General features: G+C 50.7%; 2 long non-coding RNA genes across 2 annotated transcripts in view; both read left to right on the top strand.

Moving 5' to 3' along the window:
* LOC136303965 (uncharacterized) overlaps nt 1-27450 on the top strand; it is a 382317-nt gene that overhangs the window by 262981 nt on the left and 91886 nt on the right. The gene's annotated exons all lie outside the window — the stretch shown is intronic.
* On the top strand, nt 15017-17697 carry LOC136303964 (uncharacterized). The gene is made up of 3 exons (XR_010724322.1): nt 15017-15042; nt 17037-17100; nt 17647-17697. It is a non-coding gene; the product is annotated as an uncharacterized lncRNA (long non-coding RNA).

The following is a 27450-nucleotide window of genomic DNA, read 5'->3' as shown; positions in this document are numbered from 1 at the left end:
GGGAGAGATCTGCAAGGCGTCCCTAAAAGCCCCAAGCCCTGCCTATAGCCCGAGATGTATCCACAGAGTACCAAGGCACGCATTTCTTCCTCTGAAGTATGGACAGAGAAACAGAGAGTGTGCTCAGAGCTTTGGGGGGTGAGAGTTGACACACCATTTTTAACAAGTGGACAAGGCAAATTGTGGTCAGTGGCCACGTGTCCTGGAACTGGCCCCCAAAGGAGCAGAGAAATGAGCTGTAGGAATGTCAGTTCCTAATTACTCCTTTGTCTAATCGCAAGGCACTTTGGCAGAGCTCACCTGTGTCATTGCAAAATCACTCGCTCCATGTGTGTTGTGGTCTCATTCCACCAGCTTCTAAAGTTACTGATTTTCTGTGTCATTCTAGGTGGCCATTAAGAAAATCAATCTTCAAGGACCGAATAGGAATCAACAAGCACTTAATGAAATCATGGTCATGAAGAAGAATAAGAGTCCCCACGTTGTGGATTATTTAGACAGGTGAGTGGTCATGGTCTCCTTCCATGAAGGTCTGTTTACATAGTAAAAGCATGCGAGGTTAAAACCCCACTTTGGACACTGGCAGAAAATAGAGCTGTTAATAATCAGTTAATTATTATTTCTCTACTCATCTCCAATGGATGGGAAGAGAGTGTATTTTTCCTGCATGTGTCTTCCCTGGCTTTCAAACACTGAGTTGGAACATTGGCCAAAAACCTGAATCAACCCTCCCATACTAAGTCAATACCTTGTAAGCTCACTGCCTCCATGTTGTCTCAGGATTGATTTTTTCAAGTTTCTTCAATGCTGATGAAGCATGCTAGAGAGGATTTCCCTTGGATTGTTGCCCCTCTTTTCCAGGGCTGGCCATGCCAGGAACACTAGGTGCTCCTTTCCAGAAATACCATGCGGGACAGGTTTTTCATCTTGGCTGATACTAAACTGTACTTTTTGCTTGCTGGCCATCTAAAATATCTCCTTTCTCACAGATGTGCTGTTCTCCTTGAGACTGCACAGACTGCAAACAATGCACAGCCTGAAGGGAGTGTCTATTCCTTGAATTCTGTCCTTGTCACAAAGGGACCCGGAAACAAGAATCAAGCAAAGAAACCAATGTATGCATGTTCATCTGCATGGCCTTGTTCCCTTCTTTCAGCTACCTTGTGCTCGACGAACTCTGGCTGGTGATGGAGTACATGGATGGAGGCTCTCTGGATGATGTCATCGCTGAGGTTCGCATATGTGAACACCACGTTGCAACCATCAGTCGAGAGGTGAGGGATCCCATCTGTGCGTCCCAGGGCTTGGGCAGGATTGTCTGGGAAAGGGGCTCAGGACAGGAGTGATTCCATGAGCCAGGCTTTGTTTCTGTGTGGCTGATATGCTCTGGGCAAGCAAGAGCATCTCAAGCGAACTGCCTGCCAGTGCCCCTGCACTCACTGGACTCTGTTCTTGTCCTCTTCTCTCCTGCTGTTGCACTTTCACTCTGGCTCTTGTATTTGCTCTTCTCCATCTTGCCTCTCTAAACTTTGGCCTGTCTGCACTGCATTCCTTGCCTGTAAAAGCAAAGGTGGGGGTGGCACTGTTTGAAAGGAGACGCAAAGAAGAAAGACTCATTTCTCTGAGTCCTCAGCTGGAAAGGTTAGCAGTGCAGCCAGAATGCTCTGTACTTCTGAGCACATGCACTGCAGCAGCAGTCATCCTGGCTGGTTTGCAGGGCAGAGTCTACACCAGCAGTTGCTGTTGCTCTTTGGCAAGCTGACATGCCTTTCTTTAGAAAGGTGCTGCCCTGCCTGTGTTGGAGCAGCGAGCTCTTGCCCTCAATGGCACTGTCTTCTGCCATTACTCCTCATTCCCCTGCAGAGGGAATCTTGGAGAGCTCTTTCCTTTGTTGTGTGATAAAATCACATCACTGATTTTTGCCCTCCCGTTTCTGGTTTCTCTCTCAGTGCCTGCAAGGACTGCATTTTCTCCATTCCAACCACGTGATACACCGAGATGTGAAGAGCCTCAACATTCTCCTGAAAACGGATGGCTCTGTCAAGCTGGGTCAGTATATTCTCGGTCAGGTGCAGCGTTCCAGGGATATGTGGGCTGTGGGGCTGCTTTTGAGTGAGTGCCAGCCCCCCCAAAATGGTGCTGGTGGCAGTGCAGGGAGCCTGTTGTGAGCAGACCACGCGGTTGCAACGTGCACAGACCTATGGCAAGGATCGAGCAGTGCACACTGGCATTGCTCTGTGTGTGTCCCTTCCAGAGGGAGGGGGCTACAAGTCTAAAGCTTCAGGGGAAGAAAAGACACTGCTGGAGGCCGTGTAAAAAATGTGGGGATTTTTGAAGCAGCCAATGCCATATTTCCTTGGCTAAAGTCCTGAGGAAACAGAGCAGGGACAGTTGTCCAGGAGATTCAGCAGCACATTCTCCAACTTCAACTGGGCAATTCTTTTCCTTGCTTTCCTAATTGCACAGGATTCAAATAAAAACGGTCTTTTGCTCTCTCCCCAGCTGATTTTGGCCTCTCTGCTCAACTCACCTATGAGCAGAGTAGACGGAGCTCGGTGACCGGGACTGCTTGGTGGATGGCGCCTGAAATTGCAAAAGCTGAGTCCTATGGCCCCAAAGCAGACATCTGGTCTTTTGGAATTGTGGGCATTGAAATGGTGGAAGGAGAACCTCCTTACGGGAATAAAGGTCCTCTCTCGGTAAGGTGTAAATACTCTCTGATCCCGCTGTCTTTCTCCCCCATCCCACGTTCTGTGTGCCATTGGACAAAATGCCATTGCCATCTGCTGGAACTACTTCCACCACGGTCCCTTTCTGAAAATGTCCCTGCAGCACATCAGCATCTGCTGGGGTTTTGGTTGCATCCATGGGGGAACTCAAGCCTTAGCCCAGGCAGACAATCTCCCTTCTCAGGCAACATTTGGCTTTGGCTTAGAAGTCCTTCCAGCTCTTTTGGCCGTGTAGATGGCCCTACTAACAGGAAACAAGCATCTTAGAGCTGCTGTTCTCTTTCCTGAAATGAAGGAAAGAAACCCAAACCCAACAAAGTTTCTAAAGCAGTGGTTTGGAGAGAAGTGTACCCCCATTCTTCTCACAGGGAAACTTGCCTTAACTGAGGGATTTCCTTTCTTTACTTTTAATTACCATTGTTTTCAAGAACCAAGGAAAAAGCTTGATGACTTTTATAGCAGCTGTGCTTAAGGGACCAACAAGTGCTGCAGAGATGCTTTTCATGTCATACTCCTTGGAAATACTAGAGTGAGTTAGTAGAGCAAAGTCCCTCTTCCAACTAGCCTGTCAAGCTGGTCAGGTGAATCCTCAGAGAAGCAAAGGTGCTTTTGCTGATGTAGTTTCCACTAAGGAGGTCAGTCAATGAAATCAGCTGCCAGGGCAAGATCTGCTGGATGCTGGAAAAGCTGTGACTGCATCAGGCTTTGGGTTTTTTGTTGGTCCAGGAAAGTCATCTCTTCCTCTGTGCCACGGCAGAAACTGCCACTGCAGAGTGCAGCTGAAACAATGGGATCTGGGAGAGCAGTTCCAGATGTGAAAGAAGCAGCTGAGAGACTCGTCTTTCCTTTTTCTCCAGGCTCGATTCCTGATAGCCACCAAAGGGATCCCAGAGCTGCGGCAGCCCAAGCTTCTCTCCCCTTCGCTGCGTGACTTCCTGAGCTGCTGCCTGCAGACAGACGAGGAGCGGCGCTGGTCTGCCAAGGAGCTGCTGCAGGTAAAATGCCAAGGGGCTGCAGGGGAAACAGTGTCCCAGGGACGGGCTCCTCCTGCACTGAAGTGCCAGGCATCAGATGAGCCTCGTCCTCCTCGCCTCCACTCTTGGTGCTGTTCAAATGAGAACAGCCAGGAATCCTAGACTGGGCTGGGCTGGCAGGGACCTGTAAGGGTCATCTGCTCCAAGTGCCCTGCAATGAGCAGGGGCGTCTTTCAAGAGATCAGGATGCTCAGACCTGAAATATTTCCAGGCCTGGGGCATTTAGCAGCTCTTGCAGTAAGCTGTGCCACTGTTGTCCCACTGTTGCTCCTTAGACCTACTCTGACTCAATCCCCTTTTCATTGAAAAAAAGATTACCCTGCCTTTGGGGCTCTTAGCTTGGAAAGTAATGGTTCATTCTTGGCTTTTTTGTTTTCCTTTGTGCAGCATCCATTTGTAACATCAGCCAAGCCTACATCCAGCCTGGTGCCACTCATCCTTACCTTTAAGAGGTGGAAGGAGTTGACAGGAATGGACCAGTCACTTAAAAACTTTTTCTTCCATCACCAGCATTGTAGTAGATTGTAGAGTAGGATTTTAGCCTGGGATTGTAGGGTAGTATTTTGGCCTAGGATTGTAAATAAAGTTTCTGAAACCTCAAGTCATTTTGAAGATTCTCCTCCTTCTGAGCCTGTGAGAATGCTCAACATTTCCTTCTGAACTGTCCATTTTTTGCTTAGAGGTGGAAAGTGACATTGATGCCTTCTTTGGTACGGTTTGAAGGGGGAGTAGGCTCTTCTTTCGTCATGCTCTCCGGACCGCAGTGCCTTTGGAATATGGCCCAGGGGCTGGGTTTTACCCAGCTGTGGCACTTGTGTTTGAGGCAGAAAGGGCAGTGGCATTTGCAGGCAGAACCAAAGGACGAGTGGGGCAGCCCAAATACCCTGTGCAGATGCAGGCCTTGAGCTCTGACTCGAGAGCATTTGGGTTGCTGCCACTTGCATTTGTATCCCTAAGTGCAATCTCTTTGTCTGGGGGAGAGTTTTGCCCAAGTGAGACAGCAGAAAGATCAGGGAGGCTGCTGGGAAAGGCGCAGAGCTGGTGCAGAGCTGTCAGCGGCTGCAGGGTGAGCCCAGGCCCCGCCTTGCCCAGGCTGGAGCCCCAGCAGAGCCCTGGCAGAGCCCGGAGCAGCCTGAGCCGGGGCAGAGGCAGCTGCAAGGAGGCCCTTGGAGCTGCAAGAGGCAGCAGCCCGGCCCTGGGTGCCTCTTGGGGGCCCCGGGCGAATCCTGCGCTCTCAGAGCCCAGCTGGCAGCCGGCTGCTCCCGAGGGGAAGCGTGGCCGTGCTGGGCACAGCACAGACCGGTGGCATCGGCCGTCCGGAGCGTGCACAGGAGCAGAGAAAGGCAAACCACAGCCGAGGGCTGCAGGCCTGGCTGAGGATTGCCACCCTTGTGCCGGCTGCCCTCTAACTCCTGGCCAAGGCGAGCAGTGTGTGCAGCGCTCTGGGCACAGGGGAGGGAGCCGGGCTGCTCCGCAGGCTCCGGCACAGGGCAGCCTCCTTCAGGCACGGCGCTTCTGCCGGGGGAACCGAGGCCAGCGGCAGGCAGGGACAGCTTGTCAGGTCACATCTGCAGGAGCCGGGGCCTCACACGGCTCTGGGAGGAAGTGCCTGCAGTGCTGGAGTTGTGCACTGAGCCAGAGCAAAGGGGTGAAATGCAGAGTGTTCTGCAGAAATATTCCGGGGCGCCAGGCCAGCCTGCTTTGAGCTCTCTGGCACACAGCAAGCACTGTGCAATGCAGCCCTGAGCTGCTGGGAGAGGGGTGTTAGAAAGGAGCCAACTCTTAGATGAAATTAAATGGGGAGACAAAGTCATCAAAGCCAAAGAGAACTGTTTCTTAGGAAGGATTCACCTGAGCTGGGTGTGTATCTCCCTCTCCCAAGAGCCAAACACACACACAACACACACACAGAAAATGCTGCTTTTTATTGCCTTTCCCAGCCCAGGGCGAACCGTGTCCCCTTTCCCTTTGGCCGGGAAATAGGAAACTTGTATTCTGTCCCCACCGTCTCCTTTTCTGTCCCCTCCCCTCTTCCCCTACTTCCCTTTTGGTCTGGTCTTCAAGTTGGCCCCTCTCCCAGCTCACAGCAACACCCAACAAATCAACTAGAACAAATGCAAACCCTAAACAACAACACCTAGAACCAACAGCTTTCGTTCTTTCTTCTAATAACCCTTCAGCTGAAGCAAAATATTACCTCCTATCTCACTGAGGGAATCGGGCTTGTGCTTGAGCAGTGAACTGATTTGGAAGGGAGTAGAAAGGTTTCAGTAGGCAATTTGTGTTTTCTTTCTGAATTGCTGAAGGAAAGACACAATGTGGCTTCAGTCAGCAAAAACATTTTCAAGGTGCATTGAGGAAATGCTTGTGAGCAATTCCCAGAGAAAGAAAGGGTTGAGAAAATGCTGAACTGCAACAAATCATGGATTCCCTTCCCACTAACAGTGTTGAACCCTCTATTCCCCCAGTGCAGTGATTGATGTGTGCAAGTGTCTTCTTTAGCCTTGAGAATAGAATAGTCCTTCTAAGAATGTAGCTGGAATGCATTCAAGGGGAAAAGAGTGGTTGCAGGAGGCTCTTGAGCATCGGAGGAGAATTGCAGGAATGGGATGTTCCCCAAATGACCACCAGAGACTCTCAAGAGAGCCCTACTCTCCTGTCAGTAACTTCTGAGAAGTTGTTTAAATATGTCAACTAATTTGAGGGAATGTTTAGCCTGTGAGTTTCAGCACAGTAATGAGTAGGTCTTATTTCCATGGTTACAAATGAGTAGGTGGGATTTCTGGCTGAGCACGTGTTAGGAAAGTGATTCCCCACGCACCCAGCACTGAAATAAAGTCATGCCTCCTTTCTCACACCGAGCTGGCACCAGGGATCGGAGCCCTTCTTGGTAACTTTGATTTTAGTTGCTTCTATTGAAAGGTGAAAATGAAACCTTTTCCAGCTGTTCCCCTCGGGTTTACATTTCTGGGGGCCAAAGCTCTGTGCTGCAGGTGGCCCGGGTGTGTGCAGAGCAATGCAGCCTCCACAAAGCCCTTGGTTTCCCCACAAGTCATCATGATTTGTTGCCAGGTGTGCCCAGCTGTGGCAGGAGAAAGAGCCCGCAGTGCAGTGGGCGCCGTGCCCTGCCCAGCCAGGGCTCTCTGGCACAGAGGAGCAGCAGCAGCACCTTTCAACCCACTCCTGCCCTGGCCTCACCTGGGACACAGAAGCCTCTGGAAATCAGCACCACCTGGCCCCTTCCCAGCCTGGAGCAGCTCCTGCTGGTGGGCACATCCTGCACTTCTGCTGCTTCCGAACAGGAATCAAGGCACAGGGGGAGACGGACATACAGAGAAGCCCTGGGCTAGTGCAATAAATGGGCAAATGCATGGGGGAATGTGTTAGGAATCATTTCAGCTGTCATGCCAATACTGCCTTCTCTCCTCTTCTCCCTTCACGTTTCCTGTTCTTTTCCCTCTCACATTTCCACTCCTTCCCCCTCTCGAGTCTCACAGTTTTCCTGTCATGTTTGCCACCCAAGTTTTACTTCTTTTCCCCACCCTTTTCAGCTCCCTTTCCTCACACTTTGCCTCTCACATTTCCCCAACTTCCCGCTTTTTCCTGCTTTTTTGTTCTCTCACGATTCTCACAATTTTCCCCTCACTTATCCTGCCCTTTTCTCCCCTCATGCTTTTCTCCTTTCCTCAGTCATTTTTCTCCAAGTTGTCTCCTCATGTTTCTCACTTTTGCCCTCGTGTTTCCCAGGCTTTCCCACTCCCATTTCTCCCACTTTTCCCCTCATGTTTATCATTCTTTCCCCCTCATGTTCCTAATACTTTTCCTCTAGCATTTTGTGCCCTTTTTTCACTCCTGTTTTCTGTCACTTTTCCCATCCAACTTCCCATGCTTTTTTCCCCCCTAATGTTTTCTGCCTTTTTCTGCCCTCTGGTTTCTCCCTCTTTTCCCCTCAGGATTCTCACAATGTTCCCCTCACATTTGCTGCCTGTTTCTCTCTCTCTGCCAGTAATTTTCTCCCTCTCTTCCCCTCACATTTCCCTCCATTTTTTCCTCTATGTTTTTCAGCCTTCCTTGATCATGTTTCTTAGAATTTTCCCGTCATATGTCCTGTCTTTTCCTCCTCTCACCTTCCTCTCCTATTTTCACTCACGTCTTCACCATTTTCCCCTCAGTTTTCTCAGCCTTTCCCACTCAGGTTTCCTTCCCTTTTCCTCCCTCACACTTCCCTCCTTTTTCCACTCCCATTTCTCACACTTGTCACCTCATGTTTTCTGCCTTTTTTCCCCTCACATTTCTTAACCCACTGCTTCCTGTCAGTGACTCTTCCTCTTCAGTAGTTGATGAGCTTCTTTTCTTCTTTCCTGCAATCCCCTCCTCCAAAGAATGGGTGCCAGAGCAGCGCTCCAAGAAGCCCCTGCCCGTGTGTCTGCTGAAGAGAATGGCTGTGCTCGACTTGAACAATCTCGTGAAGAACAACCTAAACTGCAGTGGACTTTCAATTCCCTCTAGTCTTCATAGTGTTCTAAAGAAATGGGTACCCTGAGGGATACACGTCGCAGGTGAGCAGCCGCTGCACCATCCGCCTCAAGCAGATCCCATCTCCGTTTTTATCACCTCACACTCACTGTGACTCCTGCCTGGACGAAACCACTTGTGATGCTGCTTGATGCTAATTGGAGTCCATGTGCACAAGGAGTGCTTTTAGCCCTCTTTCAAAAAAAAAAAAAAAAAAAAAAAAAAAAAAAAAAAAAAAAAGTTTTTATTTTAAAACGTTCAATGCCTGGAGCTTCGTTCTATTTTCCCCTATTTGAATTGCCTTGACATCAAAGTACTGCCAGTTGGCGTTCCAAACTGGCTGGTCTGTGTTTGTGTGCACAGAGCAAAGGTGCCAGACCGTGTCCTTTTCCCGGGTGTCCGTTAATGTCCATTCCAACAGGCACTGCAGGGGGGCTCAGCCTGCCCCACGCAGGATGGCAGCCAGAGGGCTGAGGCTGCGCCTCCTAGTGAGATCAGCCGCCCTGGCAGCCCGGCCCCAGCCGCCATCTTGTGTGTGGTTCTCCAGCCCTGGCCGCCATCTTGTGTGTGGCTCCCTCAGCCCTGGCCGCCATCTTTTGCACTGACCTAGTCCAGCTCTTAAGCGAATGTGTTGCTGTTTTGTCGGCAGTCAGGGTCCGCCCCAAAGACAGCAACACCAGCAGGACAGGCTACAGGGAATGGCACGGGTTTGGCTCAAAGCAGCCAGCCCTGACTTGTCACTGTCCTTTATCCATGAACACGTCCCCATATGCAGCCACAGCAAATGTCCAACAGCAGCTCCATCAGCCACTTCCTCCCGCTGGCGCTGGCAGACACGCGGCAGCTGCAGCTCCTGCACTTCTGCCTCTTCCTGGGCATCTCCCTGGCTGCCCTCCTGGGCCACGGCCTGGTCACCAGCGCCGTAGCCTGCGGCCACCACCTGCACAGCCCCATGTTCTTCCTCCTGCTCAACCTGGCCCTCAGCGACCTGGGCTCCATCTGCACCACTGTCCGCAAAGCCATGCACAATTCCCTCTGGGACACCAGGACCGTCTCCTACGCAGGATGTGCTGCACTGCGGAGGATTTCGGCGAGGGAAGAATGCAATCAATCAATAGGATTGGTAAAGCATTGTTCAACTTTATTGCTCATAACATCCGTTCTTATACTTTTGCCCGAAGCGTTCAGCATACTTGTCAAATTATAGTTGGTTAGCATACACTACTCATCTATACTTGATTGGCTATATCAAGCGTGAGAATGTTCCTCCTGTTGGCATGCTGAAAACTTTGTATACGTGCTTACTGCTATGCTCTATTAACCACAAGTTCTTTTATCTTTGGCCTGTGTCCGTGCTTACTGCTGTCCCAAGGACAGCTTGTCTCAGCAGCGCGTAGGCTGCTAGCACTTGGTATCGGGCCATAAGGCCTCTAATGATCCGTGGCCTTGCTCTGCTAACCGTTCTTCAACAATTCCCTCTTTTTTATTTTGTGCAACAAACGCAGCGGGTTGAGTAGTTACTGTTTCTGCTACGCGATACATCATCTGTTGCAAGCAGCAAAAAAAGCAAGGTGCAAAAAGGACAAGCAGTAAAATAACAATCACAATATTGATTACATGTTGCAGTAGGGAGGTTATCCAAGGCCCTCGCCCGAAAGATCTTAGCCAATCTGTTAAAGCCAAGCCTGTGTCTTGCTGCAAATCACTAGTGAGTTCTTGCAACTTAGCTATTTGGGTATGAATTGACATGGAGTGATATCTCTGTACTGCCTTGTCAAACTGCCAGAGCAGTTGTAGGTTTTCTCTTGCCCTTAAGTCTTCAATTAAGTGTACCGCCTCTAACCCTGGCTGTCCAGTATCGATGTCACTCTTGCAGGGTCATTAGCAGGACGGATCCATTTACTAGGTATCCACTGGGGCCCTGTGGGGGTAAGAACACAAACATAACCTCTACCCATGTACTGAACCTCTGCGGGACCTTCCCATACTCCAGTTTTGGGATCTCGGTACATGACTTTAAACAATGGCTTAGTTGCTTCCTCCTTTACTCCCCCTGAGTGGATGACCGCAGGGGGCTCCGAGTGGTCCCCCATTACACACAGATAGTTTAATACAAATAGTGTTTTTGATAGCATGGTCTGCACATCCACCTCCTCCTTCTATTTTAACAGATAATCCTTGAGTGTTTGGTGGGCTCGCTCCACAATCGCCTGACCTGTTGGTGAATGTGGGATACCTGTGATGTGTGTCACACCCCACTTCTGTAAGAACCTTTGGATCCTGCTGCTCACATATGCAGGGCCATTGTCTGTCTTAATCTGTTCTGGCACCCCCATCACCGCAAAGCAAGTAGTTAGGTGTCGTACCACGTGGAGAGCTTTCTCTCTTGGCTGCGCTGAAGCCCAAATAAATTTACTGAAAGGATCAATTGTAACATGCACATATTTCAATCTACCAAAGGAGGATACGTGAGTTACATCCATTTGCCAGATCTGATTGGCTCCAAGGCCCCGTGGGTTTACTCCCATCCCTAGTCCAGGCCCATGCTGACTACAGAGAGGACAGGATCTGACAATACCACGGGCATCATTCAGAGATATGCGAAACTGTTTCTTTAGGCCTCGCGCATTCTGGTGAAAAGTCTCATGAGCAATACGTGCCTGCTGAAATCCGTCTTGTGGTACTGCAACAGAAACCAACTGATCAGTTATGGCATTACCCTGACCCAAACCTTCTGACCATTTGTGGCTTCGAATATGCAAAATTGCAAAAGGAGCTGAGCGCAGCCAAACAGCTTGCCTCAGCTGTCTCAAAAGTTCCCATAACCTGTCATTCTTTATATCCTTTATCAATGCATCCTCAATCCGCAGCACCACCCCTACTACGCATCATGAGTCTGTGACAATATTTACACCCTGACCAGGCCAATTCATAATGATCCAAAGGACAGCCCTTAATTCTAGCGTCTGCAATGTGTCCTCAGTAGTCGCGTCCACGTGCCCTCCTCCATCCATCCAGATCAAGGCAGAGCGTTTGCTTTGTGATGTCAGGGCACGGTTGTCACGTGGTCATGGTGACATCGCAAGGTTGCCTTGGTGCCCGGAAGGCCTCAGGGGTGTCAGAGCAGCTCTTGGGCTTGCTCGGTGCAGGAACTTGGTCCTGTGCTTGAGGCTTTTGTCAGTGGGCAGCTGCTGACTGACAGGAGACTCCTTTTAGCTAGCATTAGAGCGCACTCTGCAAACTTGCACAGCAGTTGCCACAATGATTGGGCAACTCGCCGCTGCAGCTTTCACTGTTTATGGAGTTGCCTATTCTTGCTATTTCCTGACTCACCTGGCAGGTAAGTAGAGGTTTTCCCTGAGTGTCACCTAACCTGGTTTTTGTGCCTTCCTGCTCTTTCTTAGTGACTGAGTTGATTTGGAAACAGAAAGGCCATTGGGATGCCACTTAGGTAAAGCTCCTGTCAACATGTTCAGCTCAAAAGGGGGCGTGTGTAGCCACGGCCGTGCGGGCAGCATTTGCAAGGGAACCTGCAGGGGTTGCGTTCCCTCCGTGGGAGAGTCTGTGGCAGCAGAGTTTGCCAATTCCTCCATTGCTGGGTCAAGCAGGACAACTTTGAAAATGTAGACTGGAAGGCCTTCTTGGAAGGTCTTCTGAAAATGCTGTGGTTGTCTCCAGTTTTCTCAAAGCATCTGCTTCATTTTCCCTTGCCTACTGCAGGTCACCTGAGCCGGGTATTCAGAGGTGCTGATCCCAAGGTGAGTAAGGAAAGAACATTTGATGTTCCTGGTGTTTAAGAATTGTGCAGCAAGCTGTGAGCTTGGCCTGTGGCAGTAGACTGTAGAGGGCCAGCTGAGTAGGCTGCAAGAAAATCCATTTCCATGTCTGCAGCAGCAAGAGCAGAGGCATCACTGCCTATTTCCTAATTTTCCATTCCAGAGCTTTAAAAGAACTAAAAGATAAGTTTTGCAGAGAGAATGGTGCTTCCTGATAGTAGTCAGGGGGAATATGTAATTTGGAGCAATTTGCAGTGTCCAGTTGAATCAGCCCATTAGAATTTAGTCTGAGGGACTTAGAATCCCCTTGCTCTCCAAGTTGATGATTTGTGCTTAGTAGAGCTGGTTCTAGAGCTGAAGAGAAAGAAGGTTCTAAATGAGCCTGTGTCTCACGCTCCTGTCTGTCCACAGATCACTGAAGGAAGAACAGACTCCCCTCCGGCTTCCTCTGCTCCTGGACAAGAAGCCGAAGATGAGCCAAATGACCACAAGGCTCCAGCTGTTGTCACACCACAGCCGGAACTTTCCCAGACAGTAAGTGCCACTTCTGGAGGGTGCTGTCTTTAGTGCGAGGCAGAGCTGCAAGTTTCTGAGCAGCCAGCTCTTGCTGTTGGTGGCTGAGGATGCTGAGTGCTGCAGTCCTGCCAGACCTAGCCATTCCCCTCAGCCAGTGACAGCTGGAAAATGGGCTTTGAGCTGCCGTGTTTAGGCCCCAGCTTGCTGGGATTCTGATAGGGGCCAGCCTGGAGCAGGAAGGTTCCCTGTCTGCAGAGGAGGGAGCATGTCAAAGGCACTGTGCTCAGCCTTGGTGGATACGTAGGGGACGCTGTGGTCTGGGGACACCTGTCCCTCTCCACAGACGTGCCAAGTACCCACAGGCACCAAAAGTCTTGATCTGAGAACACAAGCTCTTTGGGGTGGTTTGTCCCCGTGAGCTTCTTGGCTGTGCTTACCCGGGAGCATTTCAGAGACACACTGGGGACGTGGAGTTGCTGTTTGAAGACAGGGATTTTGGTGCCTTTGTTGCCAGGTTGTTCTTTTGCCTCTTCAGGCAGAGCAGGCAGTAGCAGAGCTGACAGGCACTCGGAGTCCACCTGTCTTTTGGCTTTTAAAGAGCTGCTAAGAGATGATGTGTTGTCCATGAATCTTTGGGGGGTCACTCTTCTCTTGTGTGGCAAAAGACACGTTCCCTGTCAGCTTCCGAAGAGGCTGTTGGAGCTTCAGACCCAGATGGAGGCTGATTGTACTGCTAGTGTCACAGTGGGACAGAGTGAAGGGCAGGGAGAGGGGAATTCAATGGAGCTCTTGGGACTGAGGAGGCCAGGAGTCCCCCAGGCACTGAAAGCACAGAGCCTTGTCATCTGCAGAGATCAGCACTGGGACAGGAGGGTTACAATGGAAGCAGAGGTGGGCAGGGAAGCAGAAAGAAGTGGCTGAATGAATATGATTTGTACGCTGAAAAAGGAAAAAGCTGAGCCTGATGGCATCTCCCAGTCACTTGCTCTGCATTTGTGTGTACAGAACATGGAGGCAGAGGCACAAGCAGAGCCGCCCAAACCTCCGAGTGACACGATGGCAGCGAGGAGGAAGAGCAGGGAAGACATCAGAAGAACTGAGGATCAATGGAAACTCCATCAGGAGAGGGGCAATCAACAAAACCATGTAAGCGGAGGAGTAGTAGCCACTCCCCTGATGGAAGGTTCTCTCTCCTGTTCTTTACGGAACTTTGGAGACAAGCTGCAGGCAGAGCTGCAGAAAACTCGGGCTAGGATCAAGGCATGGGAGAAGAGGCTGGAGGAAGAAATGGAGATTCAAACAGAATGCCGAGCGAAAATTTGTCTCCTCCTTGAGAAGCGAGAGGCTCTACAGAAACAAGTGAGTGAATGAGCAATAGCCACTGCAGTCACCAACCTGGCGCTTTCTGCCCTTCTTGCCTTTCCCCTGCAGAGCAGCAGGGGGGTGGGGTGATGCCTCTGAGTGCCGTCCTGCTCCAGTGTGTGTCACAGGCACTCTGAAGGACACTCCCTGCTCTGCTGAATCTCAGCTGCTGCCCTGCACAGTGTCACTAGTGCTTTGGCCTTTAGGCCAGCAGTCATCTGAATGCATTCCTGCTGGCCTCTTCCTGCTCTCCTTGTTTCTTGAGGTGTTCTTGCAGGGGAACACGGTGACCCAGATGGATCTGGAAAGAAGCTGTCTGTATCCCTTGTGAATCTGGTCCTCTCCCTTTCCTCACAGTCGATGACTCTTGGCTTACAAGGACAAGCTGGACTCTCTGACTGCTTTGTTCTCTTTGACTTGAGGTGGAAGTGTTGACATCTCGCCTGGCAGCCTGCAAAGATTTCCATCAAGTGACTGGCAGCAAGGAGCCCCAAGATTCCTGTGAGGCACAGAAACTGTCCCAGGCAGCAGCGCTGCCAGTTGGGCACGTTCAGAAGATGCCGGAGGAAAAGAGGACTCCATGGGAGAAGGTAGAACATTTGAACAAAGAGCTGCAAGTGTGTCTGCAGCCCTTGGAGGGGGAAAAGCGTCCTTGGGAGAAAGTAGAATGGTCATTTTGGCAGTCACCCTTCAGAAAACCCACGCAAATGCATTTTGGAGAAAATGGACAATGAATCTGGCCTTGCACTCCAGTCAAACCAGCCTTTGGCTTTGAGCCATCCAGTTTGAGGAGTGGACATCAGAACAAACCCATGGCAGAGCCCTGCATGTGGCTGACAGCATCTTGCTAAGGGCTTGCATTTGAAATGGGATCTGGGGCTAATCTCTGCCAGCCACTTTTCTTTCTGACACAAACTCCTTTGTTGTCTCAGATCTCCACAGGCTCTTCTGTTGAACCTGCAGCAGCAGCAGCAGTGTTACCTGAAGGCACCTGTGCTGGCCAAGCTGTGCAGTGGAAGCCGGGCAGTTCGTTCATCTCCAGCACTGACACGGCTTCTGCTCAGCAACAGGCGATGGAGGATGATGAGGATGAGTCCCTGGAGCTCCTGAGTATGTCTTGTGTCTTTCTTCTCTGAGGGACAGTGTATTGTGTGCACGTGCCAGCACAGCTGGACCCAATGATTCTCCTCACTTTGGTGTCCCAGGAGCATTTAGGGCTCCCCACAGGAGAGGCTGTGCTCCAAGGCAGCAAGAGAGTGTTCTGGGTGTTCCCGCTGCCTCTGAGGGCAGCTTGGACGTGCCTGGGGTTTGCCTGAGCTTCCCCAGCTGCTAAAGGCAGAAGCAGGGGTTGTCCTTGCATCAGCAGAAGGCTGTGAGCTAGCAAATGATCTGGGCAAGTCCTGTGTGCTAGTGGCCAAACTGGATGGAATAGTCAGCTTCCTAAATTCTCCTTAGACTCCTGACTTCTCATCCGCCATCCGAGCAAAAAAAACCTTCACGGAAATTGATTGGTTTTGGCATTTTGTCTTCTGGTTGTGGTTTTAGTTTAGGTTTTTTTACGGATTTTTTTTGGGTAGAGGTTTTTTCTCCATCTTGAAGGAGCTCTTCTGCCCCATGAGTCTCAGTGGCGTAATTTTGATGACTGTTCCTATTTACCACTACTACATCTGCAGGTTTTTTAATGAGAAGATTATATATTTGTCAGTGAGGACTCTTTGGAAAGAACATCAGGTGACAGCAGAAACAGACAGCAAGAGCTGGTTTTTTTGGGCCCCCAATGAAAAAAACAGATCCTTTTATTACAATCTGTATTTAATATCCTAGTTTTGTTCCTAGAAAGATAAGTCCAAGAGACACAGGCCTGGGGCATGATCAGATAAAAGTGCACTGTAGGCATTTCTCAGGAGTGAGCCTCCAGCCCCTCTGCTGTATATTCCTCAGATCCATGGCACTTTTTCCTACCTGATTCCCAGTCATTCCCATGACTGTTAGAATGCTACCCACTGGCCCAAGCCCTGCTCAGATCAGTCTCTAGGAAAACAAATCAAGCCCTTTGTGATTCTACAGCACAAGTCATTGAAGCTGCTTCTTGCCCAGAGCAGCTGCCGGTCCTGTGCCCTCAGATAAGACCTGGTGGGGCTGAGAAGAGAGCCCAGCTGACTCTCTGTCTCCCGTCACCTGTTGGCACAAAAGGGCACTGACGTGCACCTGGGTGTGTCTGCTCTCCAAGCCAATCCTGCCGTGTCCTCAGTGGGGGCAGCAGCTTGGAAGGGGCTGGGTGTGGCCGTGCCTTCTTGCCATTGCTTGTCAGTGCTGGTGCCTGGGCTTTGGCAGCTTTGTGGCGGTGGCTGCCCTGGCCCTGAGGGCTGGTGTGAGCGCCGAGGCTGGAGCCTTCCTTAGCTGGGAGAGTCCCACTGCCGGCCGGCCGCTGCAGCGCGGAGCTGCCCCGAGGCAGCAGCCCCTGCTCTGGGCCGGCTCCTGCACGGCCTGGGCTGGGCTCACAGAGGGTCAGCATCTCCTCTGGGCAGCTGTCCGTGTCCCGCCGGCACCTGAGGAGCACTGCTGTCCTTGCTGCCCTTGCCCGCTGCGGGAAGGTGGGCACGTGTGCGGGGCTGAGAGGGCGAGTGCAATGGCAGGGACTGATCCCTGCTGTCAGGGGGAGGAGAAGCAGTGTGGTTCTTCACGTGGGCCACGGGCAAGGGCGTCTTCCAGCTCAGCCTGCTCATCAAGGGTGAGGGTCCTGCTGCTGAAGGCCCCTTGGGATTGGTTAGAGCATGAGCTGCTTGGGTTTACAAAGGGAAAGGCATTCCTTTGGGAAACTGCTGCAAGGTGGGGAAGATGCCCTCCTCTCCTGGGAATGCATCTCCCTGTGCTTTGTTTGCTGTCAAGAGATCTCTTCAAAGGACTGTAGAAATCAGTGCTGGCCTGCTTGTACTGCAGAGCTGCCTGTCTTGTTGCAATTCTTGCAGTTTTTGTTGTTACGCAGCTGGCCACAAAGGACTCAGAAGGCCAGACTGTACAGCCCCAGCAGGGCTGCCTTTTGTATCTCCTGGATAGTGGGATCTCTGCTTTCAAGTGAGCATCTTGCATTTTGTTTCCCTCAGGGCAAATGGCGAGCATGGAAAATCCCCGAAGGAAATACATTGAAGAGGAAATTGTTGGCAGAGGGTGAGTCCAACCACAGTTACTTGTACGCAATCATGGGGCAACGATCTGCTGCTGGAATATCTGTCAAGGGTGAAGTCAGGCAAGCTGCAAACATATTCAGACACTGGGGTTAGTCTGCCCCATCTCTCAGTACCAGCCAGAATTTGGAAGTGTGGTCAGAAGGAATTGTCAGACACTTGGATTTCATTGCCAGAAACAGCAACCACCCCTTTTCGTAGCAGGCAGATAACTGTTTGAAGGAACATTTCTTCCCAAGAGTTTGCTGAAGGAAATAGTGTGATCAGGATAAAAACTGCCCAGTTTAGAAACTGAAATCCAAGACGAAATAATCCCCTGGCCTTTTGAGCTGAGGCACTAAAGCCCAGTGCTTCAGAAACAGGCCCAGTGCCCATGCACTGGAGAGGAAAATGCATCATCTGCATTCTGGCAGAGCCCTCCTGCATGCTGCAGGTTGGAGGCATTTCCAGCAGACATCTCCTGTCTGGACTGGCTTTCACTCCAAGGTCTAAATGGCTTCTCCTTGCTTTGCTGCTGTTTTGTTTCTAGGGCTTTTGGAGAGGTTTGCAGAGCGATCGACACTGCCACAGGAGGACAGGTAAATGTCAAGAGCCCCTGCAGATTCTGCTGCTCTCCAGGGCTTTCCTCTCTTGTGTCAGCTGTGGCTGCAGCTGTGGCTAGAGCTGTGCTGCAAAGGCACAAGAAGCACAGACTGGTGCCAGCCTGCCAGCTGCATTTGGGACAGTCTTTGTCCTGCTCAGCTGCCAGAAGGAAGGCAAGGGGGGCAGCGGTTCCTTTCAGAGAAGGACGCTCTCCCTGGCTCTCAATTGCTCCAACAAAGGGGCATCTCACTGCTCTCTGGGGCTACGGCTTCAGAGTCCTGAATTCTCATTTCTGGCTGCCAGCAAATTCATCGGAATGTTCCTGGCAGTTCCTTAGCCACCTGCAGTGCTGCACTTGGGAACTGCATGTAGGGGAGAGATCTGCAAGGCATCCCTAAAAGCCCCAAGCCCTGCCTAGGTCCCGAGATGTATCCACAGAGTACCAAGGCATGCATTTCTTCCTCTGAAGTACGGACAGAGAAACAGAGAGTGTGCTCAGAGCTTTGGGGGGTGAGAGTTGACACACCATTTTTAACAAGTGGACAAGGCAAAATGTGGTCAGTGGCCACGTGTCCTGGAACTGGCCCCCAAAGGAGCAGAGAAATGAGCTGTAGGAATGTCAGTTCCTAATTACTCCTTTGTCTAATCACAAGGCACTTTGGCAGAGCTCACCTGTGTCATTGCAAAATCACTCGCTCCATGTGTGTTGTGGTCTCATTCCACCAGCTTCTAAAGTTACTGATTTTCTGTGTCATTCTAGGTGGCCATCAAGAAAATCAATCTTCAAGGACCGAATAGGAATCAACAAGCTCTTAATGAAATCATGGTCATGAAGAAGAATAAGAGTCCCCACGTTGTGGATTATTTAGACAGGTGAGTGGTCATGGTCTCTTCCCATGAAGGTTTGTTTACATAGTAAAAGCATGTGAGGTTAAAACCCCACTTTGGACACTGGCAGAAAATAGAGCTGTTAATAATCAGTTAATTATTATTTCTCTACTCATCTCCAATGGATGGGAAGAGAGTGTATTTTGCTGCATGTGTCTTCCCTGGCTTTCAAACACTGAGTTGGAACACTGGCCAAAAACCTGAATCAACCCTCCCATACTAAGTCAATACCTTGTAAGCTCACTGCCTCCATGTTGTCTCAGGATTGATTTTTTCAAGTTTCTTCAATGCTGATGAAGCATGCTAGAGAGGATTTCCCTTGGATTGTTGCCCCTCTTTTCCAGGGCTGGCCATGCCAGGAACACTAGGTGCTCCTTTCCAGAAATACCATGCGGGACAGGTTTTTCATCTTGGCTGATACTAAACTGTACTTTTGGCTTGCTGGCCATCTAAAATATCTCCTTTCTCACAGATGTGCTGTTCTCCTTGAGACTGCACAGACTGCAAACAATGCACAGCCTGGAGGGCATGTCTATTCCTTGAATTCTGTCCTTGTCACAAAGGGACCCGGAAACAAGAATCAAGCAAAGAAACCAATGTATGCATGTTCATCTGCATGGCCTTGTTCCCTTCTTTCAGCTACCTTGTGCTCGACGAACTCTGGCTGGTGATGGAGTACATGGATGGAGGCTCTCTGGATGATGTCATCGCTGAGGTTCGCATATGTGAACACCACGTTGCAACCATCAGTCGAGAGGTGAGGGATCCCATCTGTGCGTCCCAGGGCTTGGGCAGGATTGTCTGGGAAAGGGGCTCAGGACAGGAGCGATTCCGTGAGCCAGGCTTTGTTTCTGTGTGGCTGATATGCTCTGGGCAAGCAAGAGCATCTCAAGTGAACTGCCTGCCAGTGCCCCTGCACTCACTGGACTCTGTTCTTGTCCTCTTCTCTCCTGCTGTTGCACTTTCACTCTGGCTCTTGTATTTGCTCTTCTCCATCTTGCCTCTCTAAACTTTGGCCTGTCTGCGCTGCATTCCTTGCCTGTAAAAGCAAAGGTGGGGGTGGCACTGTTTGAAAGGAGCAGCAAAGAAGAGAGACTCATTTCTCTGAGTCCTCAGCTGGAAAGGTTAGCAGTGCAGCCAGAATGCTCTGTACTTCTGAGCACATCCAGTGCAGCAGCAGTCATCCTGGCTGGTTTGCAGGGCAGAGTCTACACCAGCAGTTGCTGTTGCTCTTTGGCAAGCTGATATGCCTTTCTTTAGAAAGGTGCTGCCCTGCCTGTGTTGTAGCAGCGTGCTCTTGCCCTCAATGGCACTGTCTTCTGCCATTACTCCCCATTCCCCTGCAGAGGGAATCTTGGAGAGCTCTTTCCTTTCTTGTGTGATGAAATCACATCACTGATTTTTGCCCTCCTGTTTCTGGTTTCTCTCTCAGTGCCTGCAAGGACTGCATTTTCTCCATTCCAACCACGTGATACACCGAGATGTGAAGAGCCTCAACATCCTCCTCAAAACGGATGGCTCTGTCAAGCTGGGTCAGTATTTTCTTGGTCAGGTGCAGCATTCCAGGGATATGTGGGCTGTGGGGCTGCTTTTGAGTGAGTGCCAGCCCCCCCAAAACGGTGCTGGTGGCAGTGCAGGGAGCCTGTTGTGAGCTGACCACGCGGTGGCAACGTGCACAGACCTATGGCAAGGATCGAGCCGTCCACAGTGGCATTGCTCTGTGTGTGTCCCTTCCAGAGGGAGGGGGCTACAAGTCTAAAGCTTCAGGGGAACAAAAGACACTGCTGGAGGCCGTGTAAAAAATGTGGGGATTTTTGAAGCAGCCAATGCCATATTTCCTTGGCTAAAGTCCTGAGGAAACAGAGCAGGGACAGTTGTCCAGGAGATTCAGCAGCACATTCTCCAACTTCAACTGGGCAATTCTTTTCCTTGCTTTCCTAATTGCACAGGATTCAAATAAAAACGGTCATTTGCTTTCTCCCCAGCTGATTTTGGCCTCTCTGCTCAACTCACCCCTGAGCAGAGTAGACGGAGCTCGGTGACCGGGACTGCTTGGTGGATGGCGCCTGAAATTGCAAAAGCTGAGTCCTATGGCCCCAAAGCAGACATCTGGTCTTTTGGAATTGTGGGCATTGAAATGGTGGAAGGAGAACCTCCTTACGGGAATAAAGGTCCTCTCTCGGTAAGGTGTAAATACTCTCTGATCCCGCTGTCTTTCTCCCCCATCCCACGTTCTGTGTGCCATTGGACAAAATGCCATTGCCATCTGCTGGAACTACTTCCACCACGGTCCCTTTCTGAAAATGTCCCTGCAGCACATCAGCATCTGCTGGAGTTTTGGTTGCATCCATGGGGGAACTCAAGCCTTAGCCCAGGCAGACAATCTCCCTTCTCAGGCAACACTGGGCTTTGGCTTAGAAGTCGTTCCAGCTCTTTTGGCCGTGTAGATGGCCCTACTAACAGGAAACAAGCATCTTAGAGCTGCTGTTATCTTTCCTGAAATGAAGGAAAGTAACCCAAACCCAACAAAGTTTCTAAAGCAGTGGTTTGGAGAGAAGTGTACCCCCATTCTTCTCACAGGGAAACTTGCCTTAACTGAGGGATTTCCTTTCTTTACTTTTAATTACCATTGTTTTCAAGAACCAAGGAAAAAGCTTGATGACTTTTATAGCAGCTGTGCTTAAGGGACCAACAAGTGCTGCAGAGATGCTTTTCATGTAATACTCCTTGGAAATACTAGAGTGAGTTAGTAGAGCAAAGTCCCTCTTCCAACTAGCCTGTCAAGCTGCTCAGGTGAATCCTCAGAGAAGCAAAGGTGCTTTTGCTGATGTAGTTTCCACTAAGGAGGTCAGTCAATGAAATCAGCTGCCAGGGCAAGATCTGCTGGATGCTGGAAAAGCTGTGACTGCATCAGGCTTTGGGTTTTTTGTTGGTCCAGGAAAGTCATCTCTGCCTCTGTGCCACGGCAGAAACTGCCACTGCAGAGTGCAGCTGAAACAATGGGATCTGGGAGAGCAGTTCCAGATGTGAAAGAAGCAGCTGAGAGACTCGTCTTTCCTTTTTCTCCAGGCTCGATTCCTGATAGCCACCAAAGGGATCCCAAAGCTGCAGCAGCCCAAGCTTCTCTCCCCTTTGCTGCGTGACTTCCTGAGCTGCTGCCTGCAGAGAGACGAGGAGCGGCGCTGGTCTGCCAAGGAGCTGCTGCAGGTAAAATGCCAAGGGGCTGCGGGGGAAACAGTGTCCCAGGGACGGGCTCCTCCTGCACTGAAGTGCCAGGCATCAGATGAGACTCGTCCTCCTCACCTCCACTCTTGGTGCTGTTCAAATGAGAACAGCCAGGAATCCTAGACTGGGCTGGGCTGGCAGGGACCTGTAAGGGTCATCTGGTCCAAGTGCCCTGCAATGAGCAGGGGCGTCTTTCAAGAGATCAGGATGCTCAGACCTGAAATATTTCCAGGCCTGGGGCATTTAGCAGCTCTTGCAGTAAGCTGTGCCACTGTTGTCCCACTGTTGCTCCTTAGACCTACTCTGACTCAATCCCCTTTTCATTGAAAAAAAGATTACCCTGCCTTTGGGGCTCTTAGCTTGGAAAGTAATGGTTCATTCTTGGCTTTTTTGTTTTCCTTTGTGCAGCATCCATTTGTAACATCGGCCAAGCCTACATCCAGCCTGGTGCCACTCATCCTTACCTTTAAGAGGTGGAAGGAGTTGACAGGAATGGACCAGTCACTTAAAAACTTTTTCTTCCATCACCAGCATTGTAGTAGATTGTAGAGTAGGATTTTAGCCTAGGATTGTAGGGTAGTATTTTGGCCTAGGATTGTAAATAAAGTTTCTGAAACCTCAAGTCATTTTGAAGATTGTCCTCCTTCTGAGCCTGTGAGAATGCTCAACATTTCCTTCTGAACTGTCCATTTTTGCTTAGAGGTGGAAAGTGACATTGATGCCCTCTTTGGTACGGTTTGAAGGGGGAGTAGGCTCTTCTTTCGTCATGCTCTCCGGACCGCAGTGCCTTTGGAATATGGCCCAGGGGCTGGGTTTTACCCAGCTGTGGCACTTGTGTTTGAGGCAGAAAGGGCAGTGGCATTTGCAGGCAGAACCAAAGGACGAGTGGGGCAGCCCAAATACCCTGTGCAGATGCAGGCCTTGAGCTCTGACTCGAGAGCATTTGGGTTGCTGCCACTTGCATTTGTATCCCTAAGTGCAATCTCTTTGTCTGGGGGAGAGTTTTGCCCAAGTGAGACAGCAGAAAGATCAGGGAGGCTCCTGGGAAAGGCGCAGAGCTGGTGCAGAGCTGTCAGCGGCTGCAGGGTGAGCCCAGGCCCCGCCTTGCCCAGGCTGGAGCCCCAGCAGAGCCCTGGCAGAGCCCGGAGCAGCCTGAGCCGGGGCAGAGGCAGCTGCAAGGAGGCCCTTGGAGCTGCAAGAGGCAGCAGCCCGGCCCTGGGTGCCTGTAGTAGTTTGAAGGCAAAACAAATGAGAGGCTCCAAGTCAGAGATACAATTTAATAGGAAAAAAAAAAAAAAAAAAAAAAGTAAAATAAAATAGATGCAATAATACAAAAGACCACTGACAGAGTCAGAATACAACCTGAGCGTAGTGATGGAAGCAGTCCAGATGAGGTGGTCTTCCTGAAGCAGTGATCCTGTAGAAAGGTCTGGTAGCTCGGGTCCTCTGGGAATCCAGTGGGTAAGCGCCCCTCTGGTGTTCAGAGTCTCAGCTTATATCCAGGCTGGAATGCTTGGTTTCTCCCTCTGGGCGGAGCATCCCACAATGGGATGGTGAGTCATGTGATAAGGCCTGATGGGCCCATTAACAGGAGGTAGTCCAGGAGGGGGTTATCTGTGAGCTGTGTAGCAAAGGTGCTGATGGCCCATTAACAGAAGATAAGCCAGAGTGGAGGAGGCAGGGAGCACTGCCTCACCTGGTTTCAACAGTTCATGAAGATGGTGATAGAATATACTTCAACCCAGGACAGTGCCTCTTGGGGGCCCCGGGCGAATCCTGCGCTCTCAGAGCCCAGCTGGCAGCCGGCTGCTCCCGAGGGGAAGCGTGGCCGTGCTGGGCACAGCACAGCCCGGTGGCATCGGCCGTCCGGAGCGTGCACAGGAGCAGAGAAAGGCAAACCACAGCCGAGGGCTGCAGGCCTGGCTGAGGATTGCCACCCTTGTGCCGGCTGCCCTCTAACTCCTGGCCAAGGCGAGCAGTGTGTGCAGCGCTCTGGGCACAGGGGAGGGAGCCGGGCTGCTCCGCAGGCTCCGGCACAGGGCAGCCTCCTTCAGGCACGGCGCTTCTGCCGGGGGAAGCGAGGCCAGCGGCAGGCAGGGACAGCTTGTCAGGTCACATCTGCAGGAGCCGGGGCCTCACACGGCTCTGGGAGGAAGCGCCTGCAGTGCTGGAGTTGTGCACTGAGCCAGAGCAAAGGGGTGAAATGCGGAGTGTTCTGCAGAAATATTCCGGGGCGCCAGGCCAGCCTGCTTTGAGCTCTCTGGCACACAGCAAGCACTGTGCAATGCAGCCCTGAGCTGCTGGGAGAGGGGTGTTAGAAAGGAGCCAACTCTTAGATGAAATTAAATGGGGAGACAAAGTCATCAAAGCCAAAGAGAACTGTTTCTTAGGAAGGATTCCCCTGAGCTGGGTGTGTATCTCCCTCTCCCAAGAGCCAAACACACACACAACACACACAACACACACACAGAAAATGCTGCTTTTTACTGCCTTTCCCAGTCCAGGGTGAACCGTGTCCCCTTTCCCTTTGGCTGGGTAAAAGGAAACTTGTATTCTGTCCCCACCGCCTCCTTTTCTGTCCCCTCCCCTCTTCTCCTACTTCCCTTTTGGTTTGGTCTTCACGCTGGCCTTTCTCCCAGCTCACAGCAACACCCAACAAATCAACTAGAACCAATCCAAACCCTAAATAACAACCCCAAGAACCAACAGTTTTCGTTCTTTCTTCTAATAACCCTGCAGCTGCAGCAAAATATTACCTCCTATCTCACTGAGGGAATCGGGCATGAGCCTGTGGCTCGTGCTTGAGCAGTGAACTGATTTGGAAGGGAGCAGAAGGGTTTCAGTAGGCAGTTTGTGTTTTTCTTCTGAATTGCTGAAGGAAAGACACACTCTGGCTTCAGTCAGCAAAAGCATTTTCAAGGTGCATTGAGGACATGCTTGTGAGCAATTCCCAGAGAAGGCAGGTTTTGAGAAAATGTTGAACTGTAACAAATTGTGAATTCCCTTTGCATTAACAGACTGTTGAGCCCTCTATTCCTCCAGAGCAGTGATTGATGTGTGCAAGTGACTACCTTAGCCTTGAGAATAGAGTAGTCTTCCTAAGAATTTAGCTGGAATGAATTCAAGGGGAAAAGAGTGGTTGTAGGAGGCTCTTGAGCACCAGAGGAGAATTGCAGGAATGGGATGTTCCCCAAATGACCACCTGAGACTCGCAAGAGAGCCCTACTCTCCTGTCAGTAACTTCTGAGAAGTGGTTTAAATATGTCAACTAATTTGAGGGAATGTTTAGCCTGTGAGTTTCAGCAAAGTAATGAGTAGGTCTTATTTCCATGGTTACAAATGAGTAGGTGGGATTTCTGGCTGAGCACGTGTTAGGAAAGTGATTCCCCACGCACCCAGCACTGAAATAAAGTCATGTCTCCTTTCTCACACCGAGCTGGCACCAGGGATCGGAGCCCTTCTTGGTAACTTTGATTTTAGTCGCTTCTATTGACAGGTGAAAATGAAACCTTTTCCAGCTGTTCCCCTCGGGTTTACATTTCTGGGGGCCAAAGCTCTGTGCTGCAGGTGGCCCGGGTGTGTGCAGAGCAAGGCAGCCTCCACAAAGCCCTTGGTTTCCCCACAAGTCGTCATGATTTGTTGCCAGGTGTGCCCAGCTGTGGCAGGAGAAAGAGCCCGCAGTGCAGTGGGCGCCGTGCCCTGCCCAGCCAGGGCTCTCTGGCACAGAGGAGCAGCAGCAGCACCTTTCAACCCACTCCTGCCCTGGCCTCACCTGGGACACAGAAGCCTCTGGAAATCAGCACCACCTGGCCCCTTCCCAGCCTGGAGCAGCTCCTGCTGGTGGGCACATCCTGCACTTCTGCTGCTTCCGAACAGGAATCAAGGCACAGGGGGAGACGGACATACAGAGAAGCCCTGGGCTAGTGCAATAAATGGGCAAATGCATGGGGGAATGTGTTAGGAATCATTTCAGCTGTCATGCCAATCCTGCCTTCTCTCCTTTTCTCCCTTCACATTTCCTGTTCTTTTCCCTCTCACATTTCCACCCCTTCCCCCTCTCGAGTCTCACAGTTTTCCTCTCATGTTTGCCTCCCAAGTTTTACTCATTTTCCCCACCCTTTTCAGCTCCCTTTCCTCATGCTTTGCCTCTCACATTTCCCCAACTTCCCGCTTTTTCCTGCTTTTTTGTTCTCTCACGATTCTCACAATTTTCCCCTCACTTATCCTGCCCTTTTCTCCCCTCATGCTTTTCTCCTTTCCTCAGTCATTTTTCTCCAAGTTGTCTCCTCATGTTTCTCACTTTTGCCCTCGTGTTTCCCAGGCTTTCCCTCTCCCATTTCTCCCACTTTTCCCCTCATGTTTATCATTCTTTCCCCCTCATGTTCCTAATACTTTTCCTCTAGCATTTTCTGCCCTTTTTTCACTCCTGTTTTCTGCCACTTTTCCCATCCAACTTCCCACCCTTTTTTTCCCCCTAATGTTTTCTGCCTTTTTCTGCCCTCTGGTTTCTCCCTCTTTTCCCCTCAGGATTCTCACAATGTTCCCCTCACATTTGCTGCCTGTTTCTCTCTCTCTGCCAGTAATTTTCTCCCTCTCTTCCCCTCACATTTCCCTCCATTTTTTCCTCTATGTTTTTCAGCCTTCCCTGATCATGTTTCTTAGAATTTTCCCGTCATATGTCCTGCCTTTTCCTCCTCTCACCTTCCTCTCCTATTTTCACTCACGTCTTCACCATTTTCCCCTCAGTTTTCTCAGCCTTTCCCACTCAGGTTTCCTACCCTTTTCCTCCCTCACACTTCCCTCCTTTTTCCACTCCCATTTCTCACACTTGTCACCTCATGTTTTCTGCCTTTTTTCCCCTCACATTTCTTAACCCACTGAGTCCTGTCAGTGACTCTTCCTCTTCAGTAGTTGATGAGCTTCTTTTCTTCTTTCCTGCAATCCCCTCCTCCAAAGAATGGGTGCCAGAGCAGCGCTCCAAGAAGCCCCTGCCCGTGTGTCTGCTGGACAGAATGGCTGTGCTCAACTTGAACAATCTCGTGAAGAACAACCTAAACTGCAGTGGACTTTCAATTCCCTCTGTTCTTCATAGTGTTCTAAAGAAATGGGTACCCTGAGGGATACACGTCGCAGGTGAGCAGCCGCTGCACCATCCGCCTCAAGCAGATCCCATCTCCGTTTTCATCATCTCACAGTGACTGTGACTCCTGCCTGGACGAAACCACTTGTGATGCTGCTTGATGCTAATTGAAGTCCACGTGGACATTCCCAGCACTTTTTCCTGCACTTTCTGCCCACCAAGCAGAAATGGAGCTTTTTAGAAGCTTCTTACAGTGACACCTGAAAGAGCAGTGCTGCCGTCAGCACGTTCCCAGCCTTTCTTCCCTGGGAATATTTCTTTCCCAGAGCCAGCCTCACACCCTGTGTGCCCCGTAGGAAAAGTGCTTTCCCTACAAAGCTGAAGGGATTTTCAGGGAGTCCCACCCAGCAGAAAATGCCTGAGAGGGGCTGTGGATGGTGTCCAGCAGCTCCTCGTGGCCCAGCAACCTTCCCCAAACACCGAGCGCTTCCAGGAAACGGGAAAGAAACACACATCCCATGGGCCTGGGAAGAGGGTCTGGCTGAATCTCTGCTCCTC

This window comes from Chamaea fasciata, unplaced genomic scaffold, assembly GCF_029207755.1.
Source record: "Chamaea fasciata isolate MVZ Bird 193981 ecotype frontalis unplaced genomic scaffold, bChaFas1.0.hap1 SCAF_45, whole genome shotgun sequence".
Classification (NCBI taxonomy): domain Eukaryota; kingdom Metazoa; phylum Chordata; class Aves; order Passeriformes; family Sylviidae; genus Chamaea; species Chamaea fasciata.
This window is presented reverse-complemented; position numbering and strand designations above follow the sequence as displayed.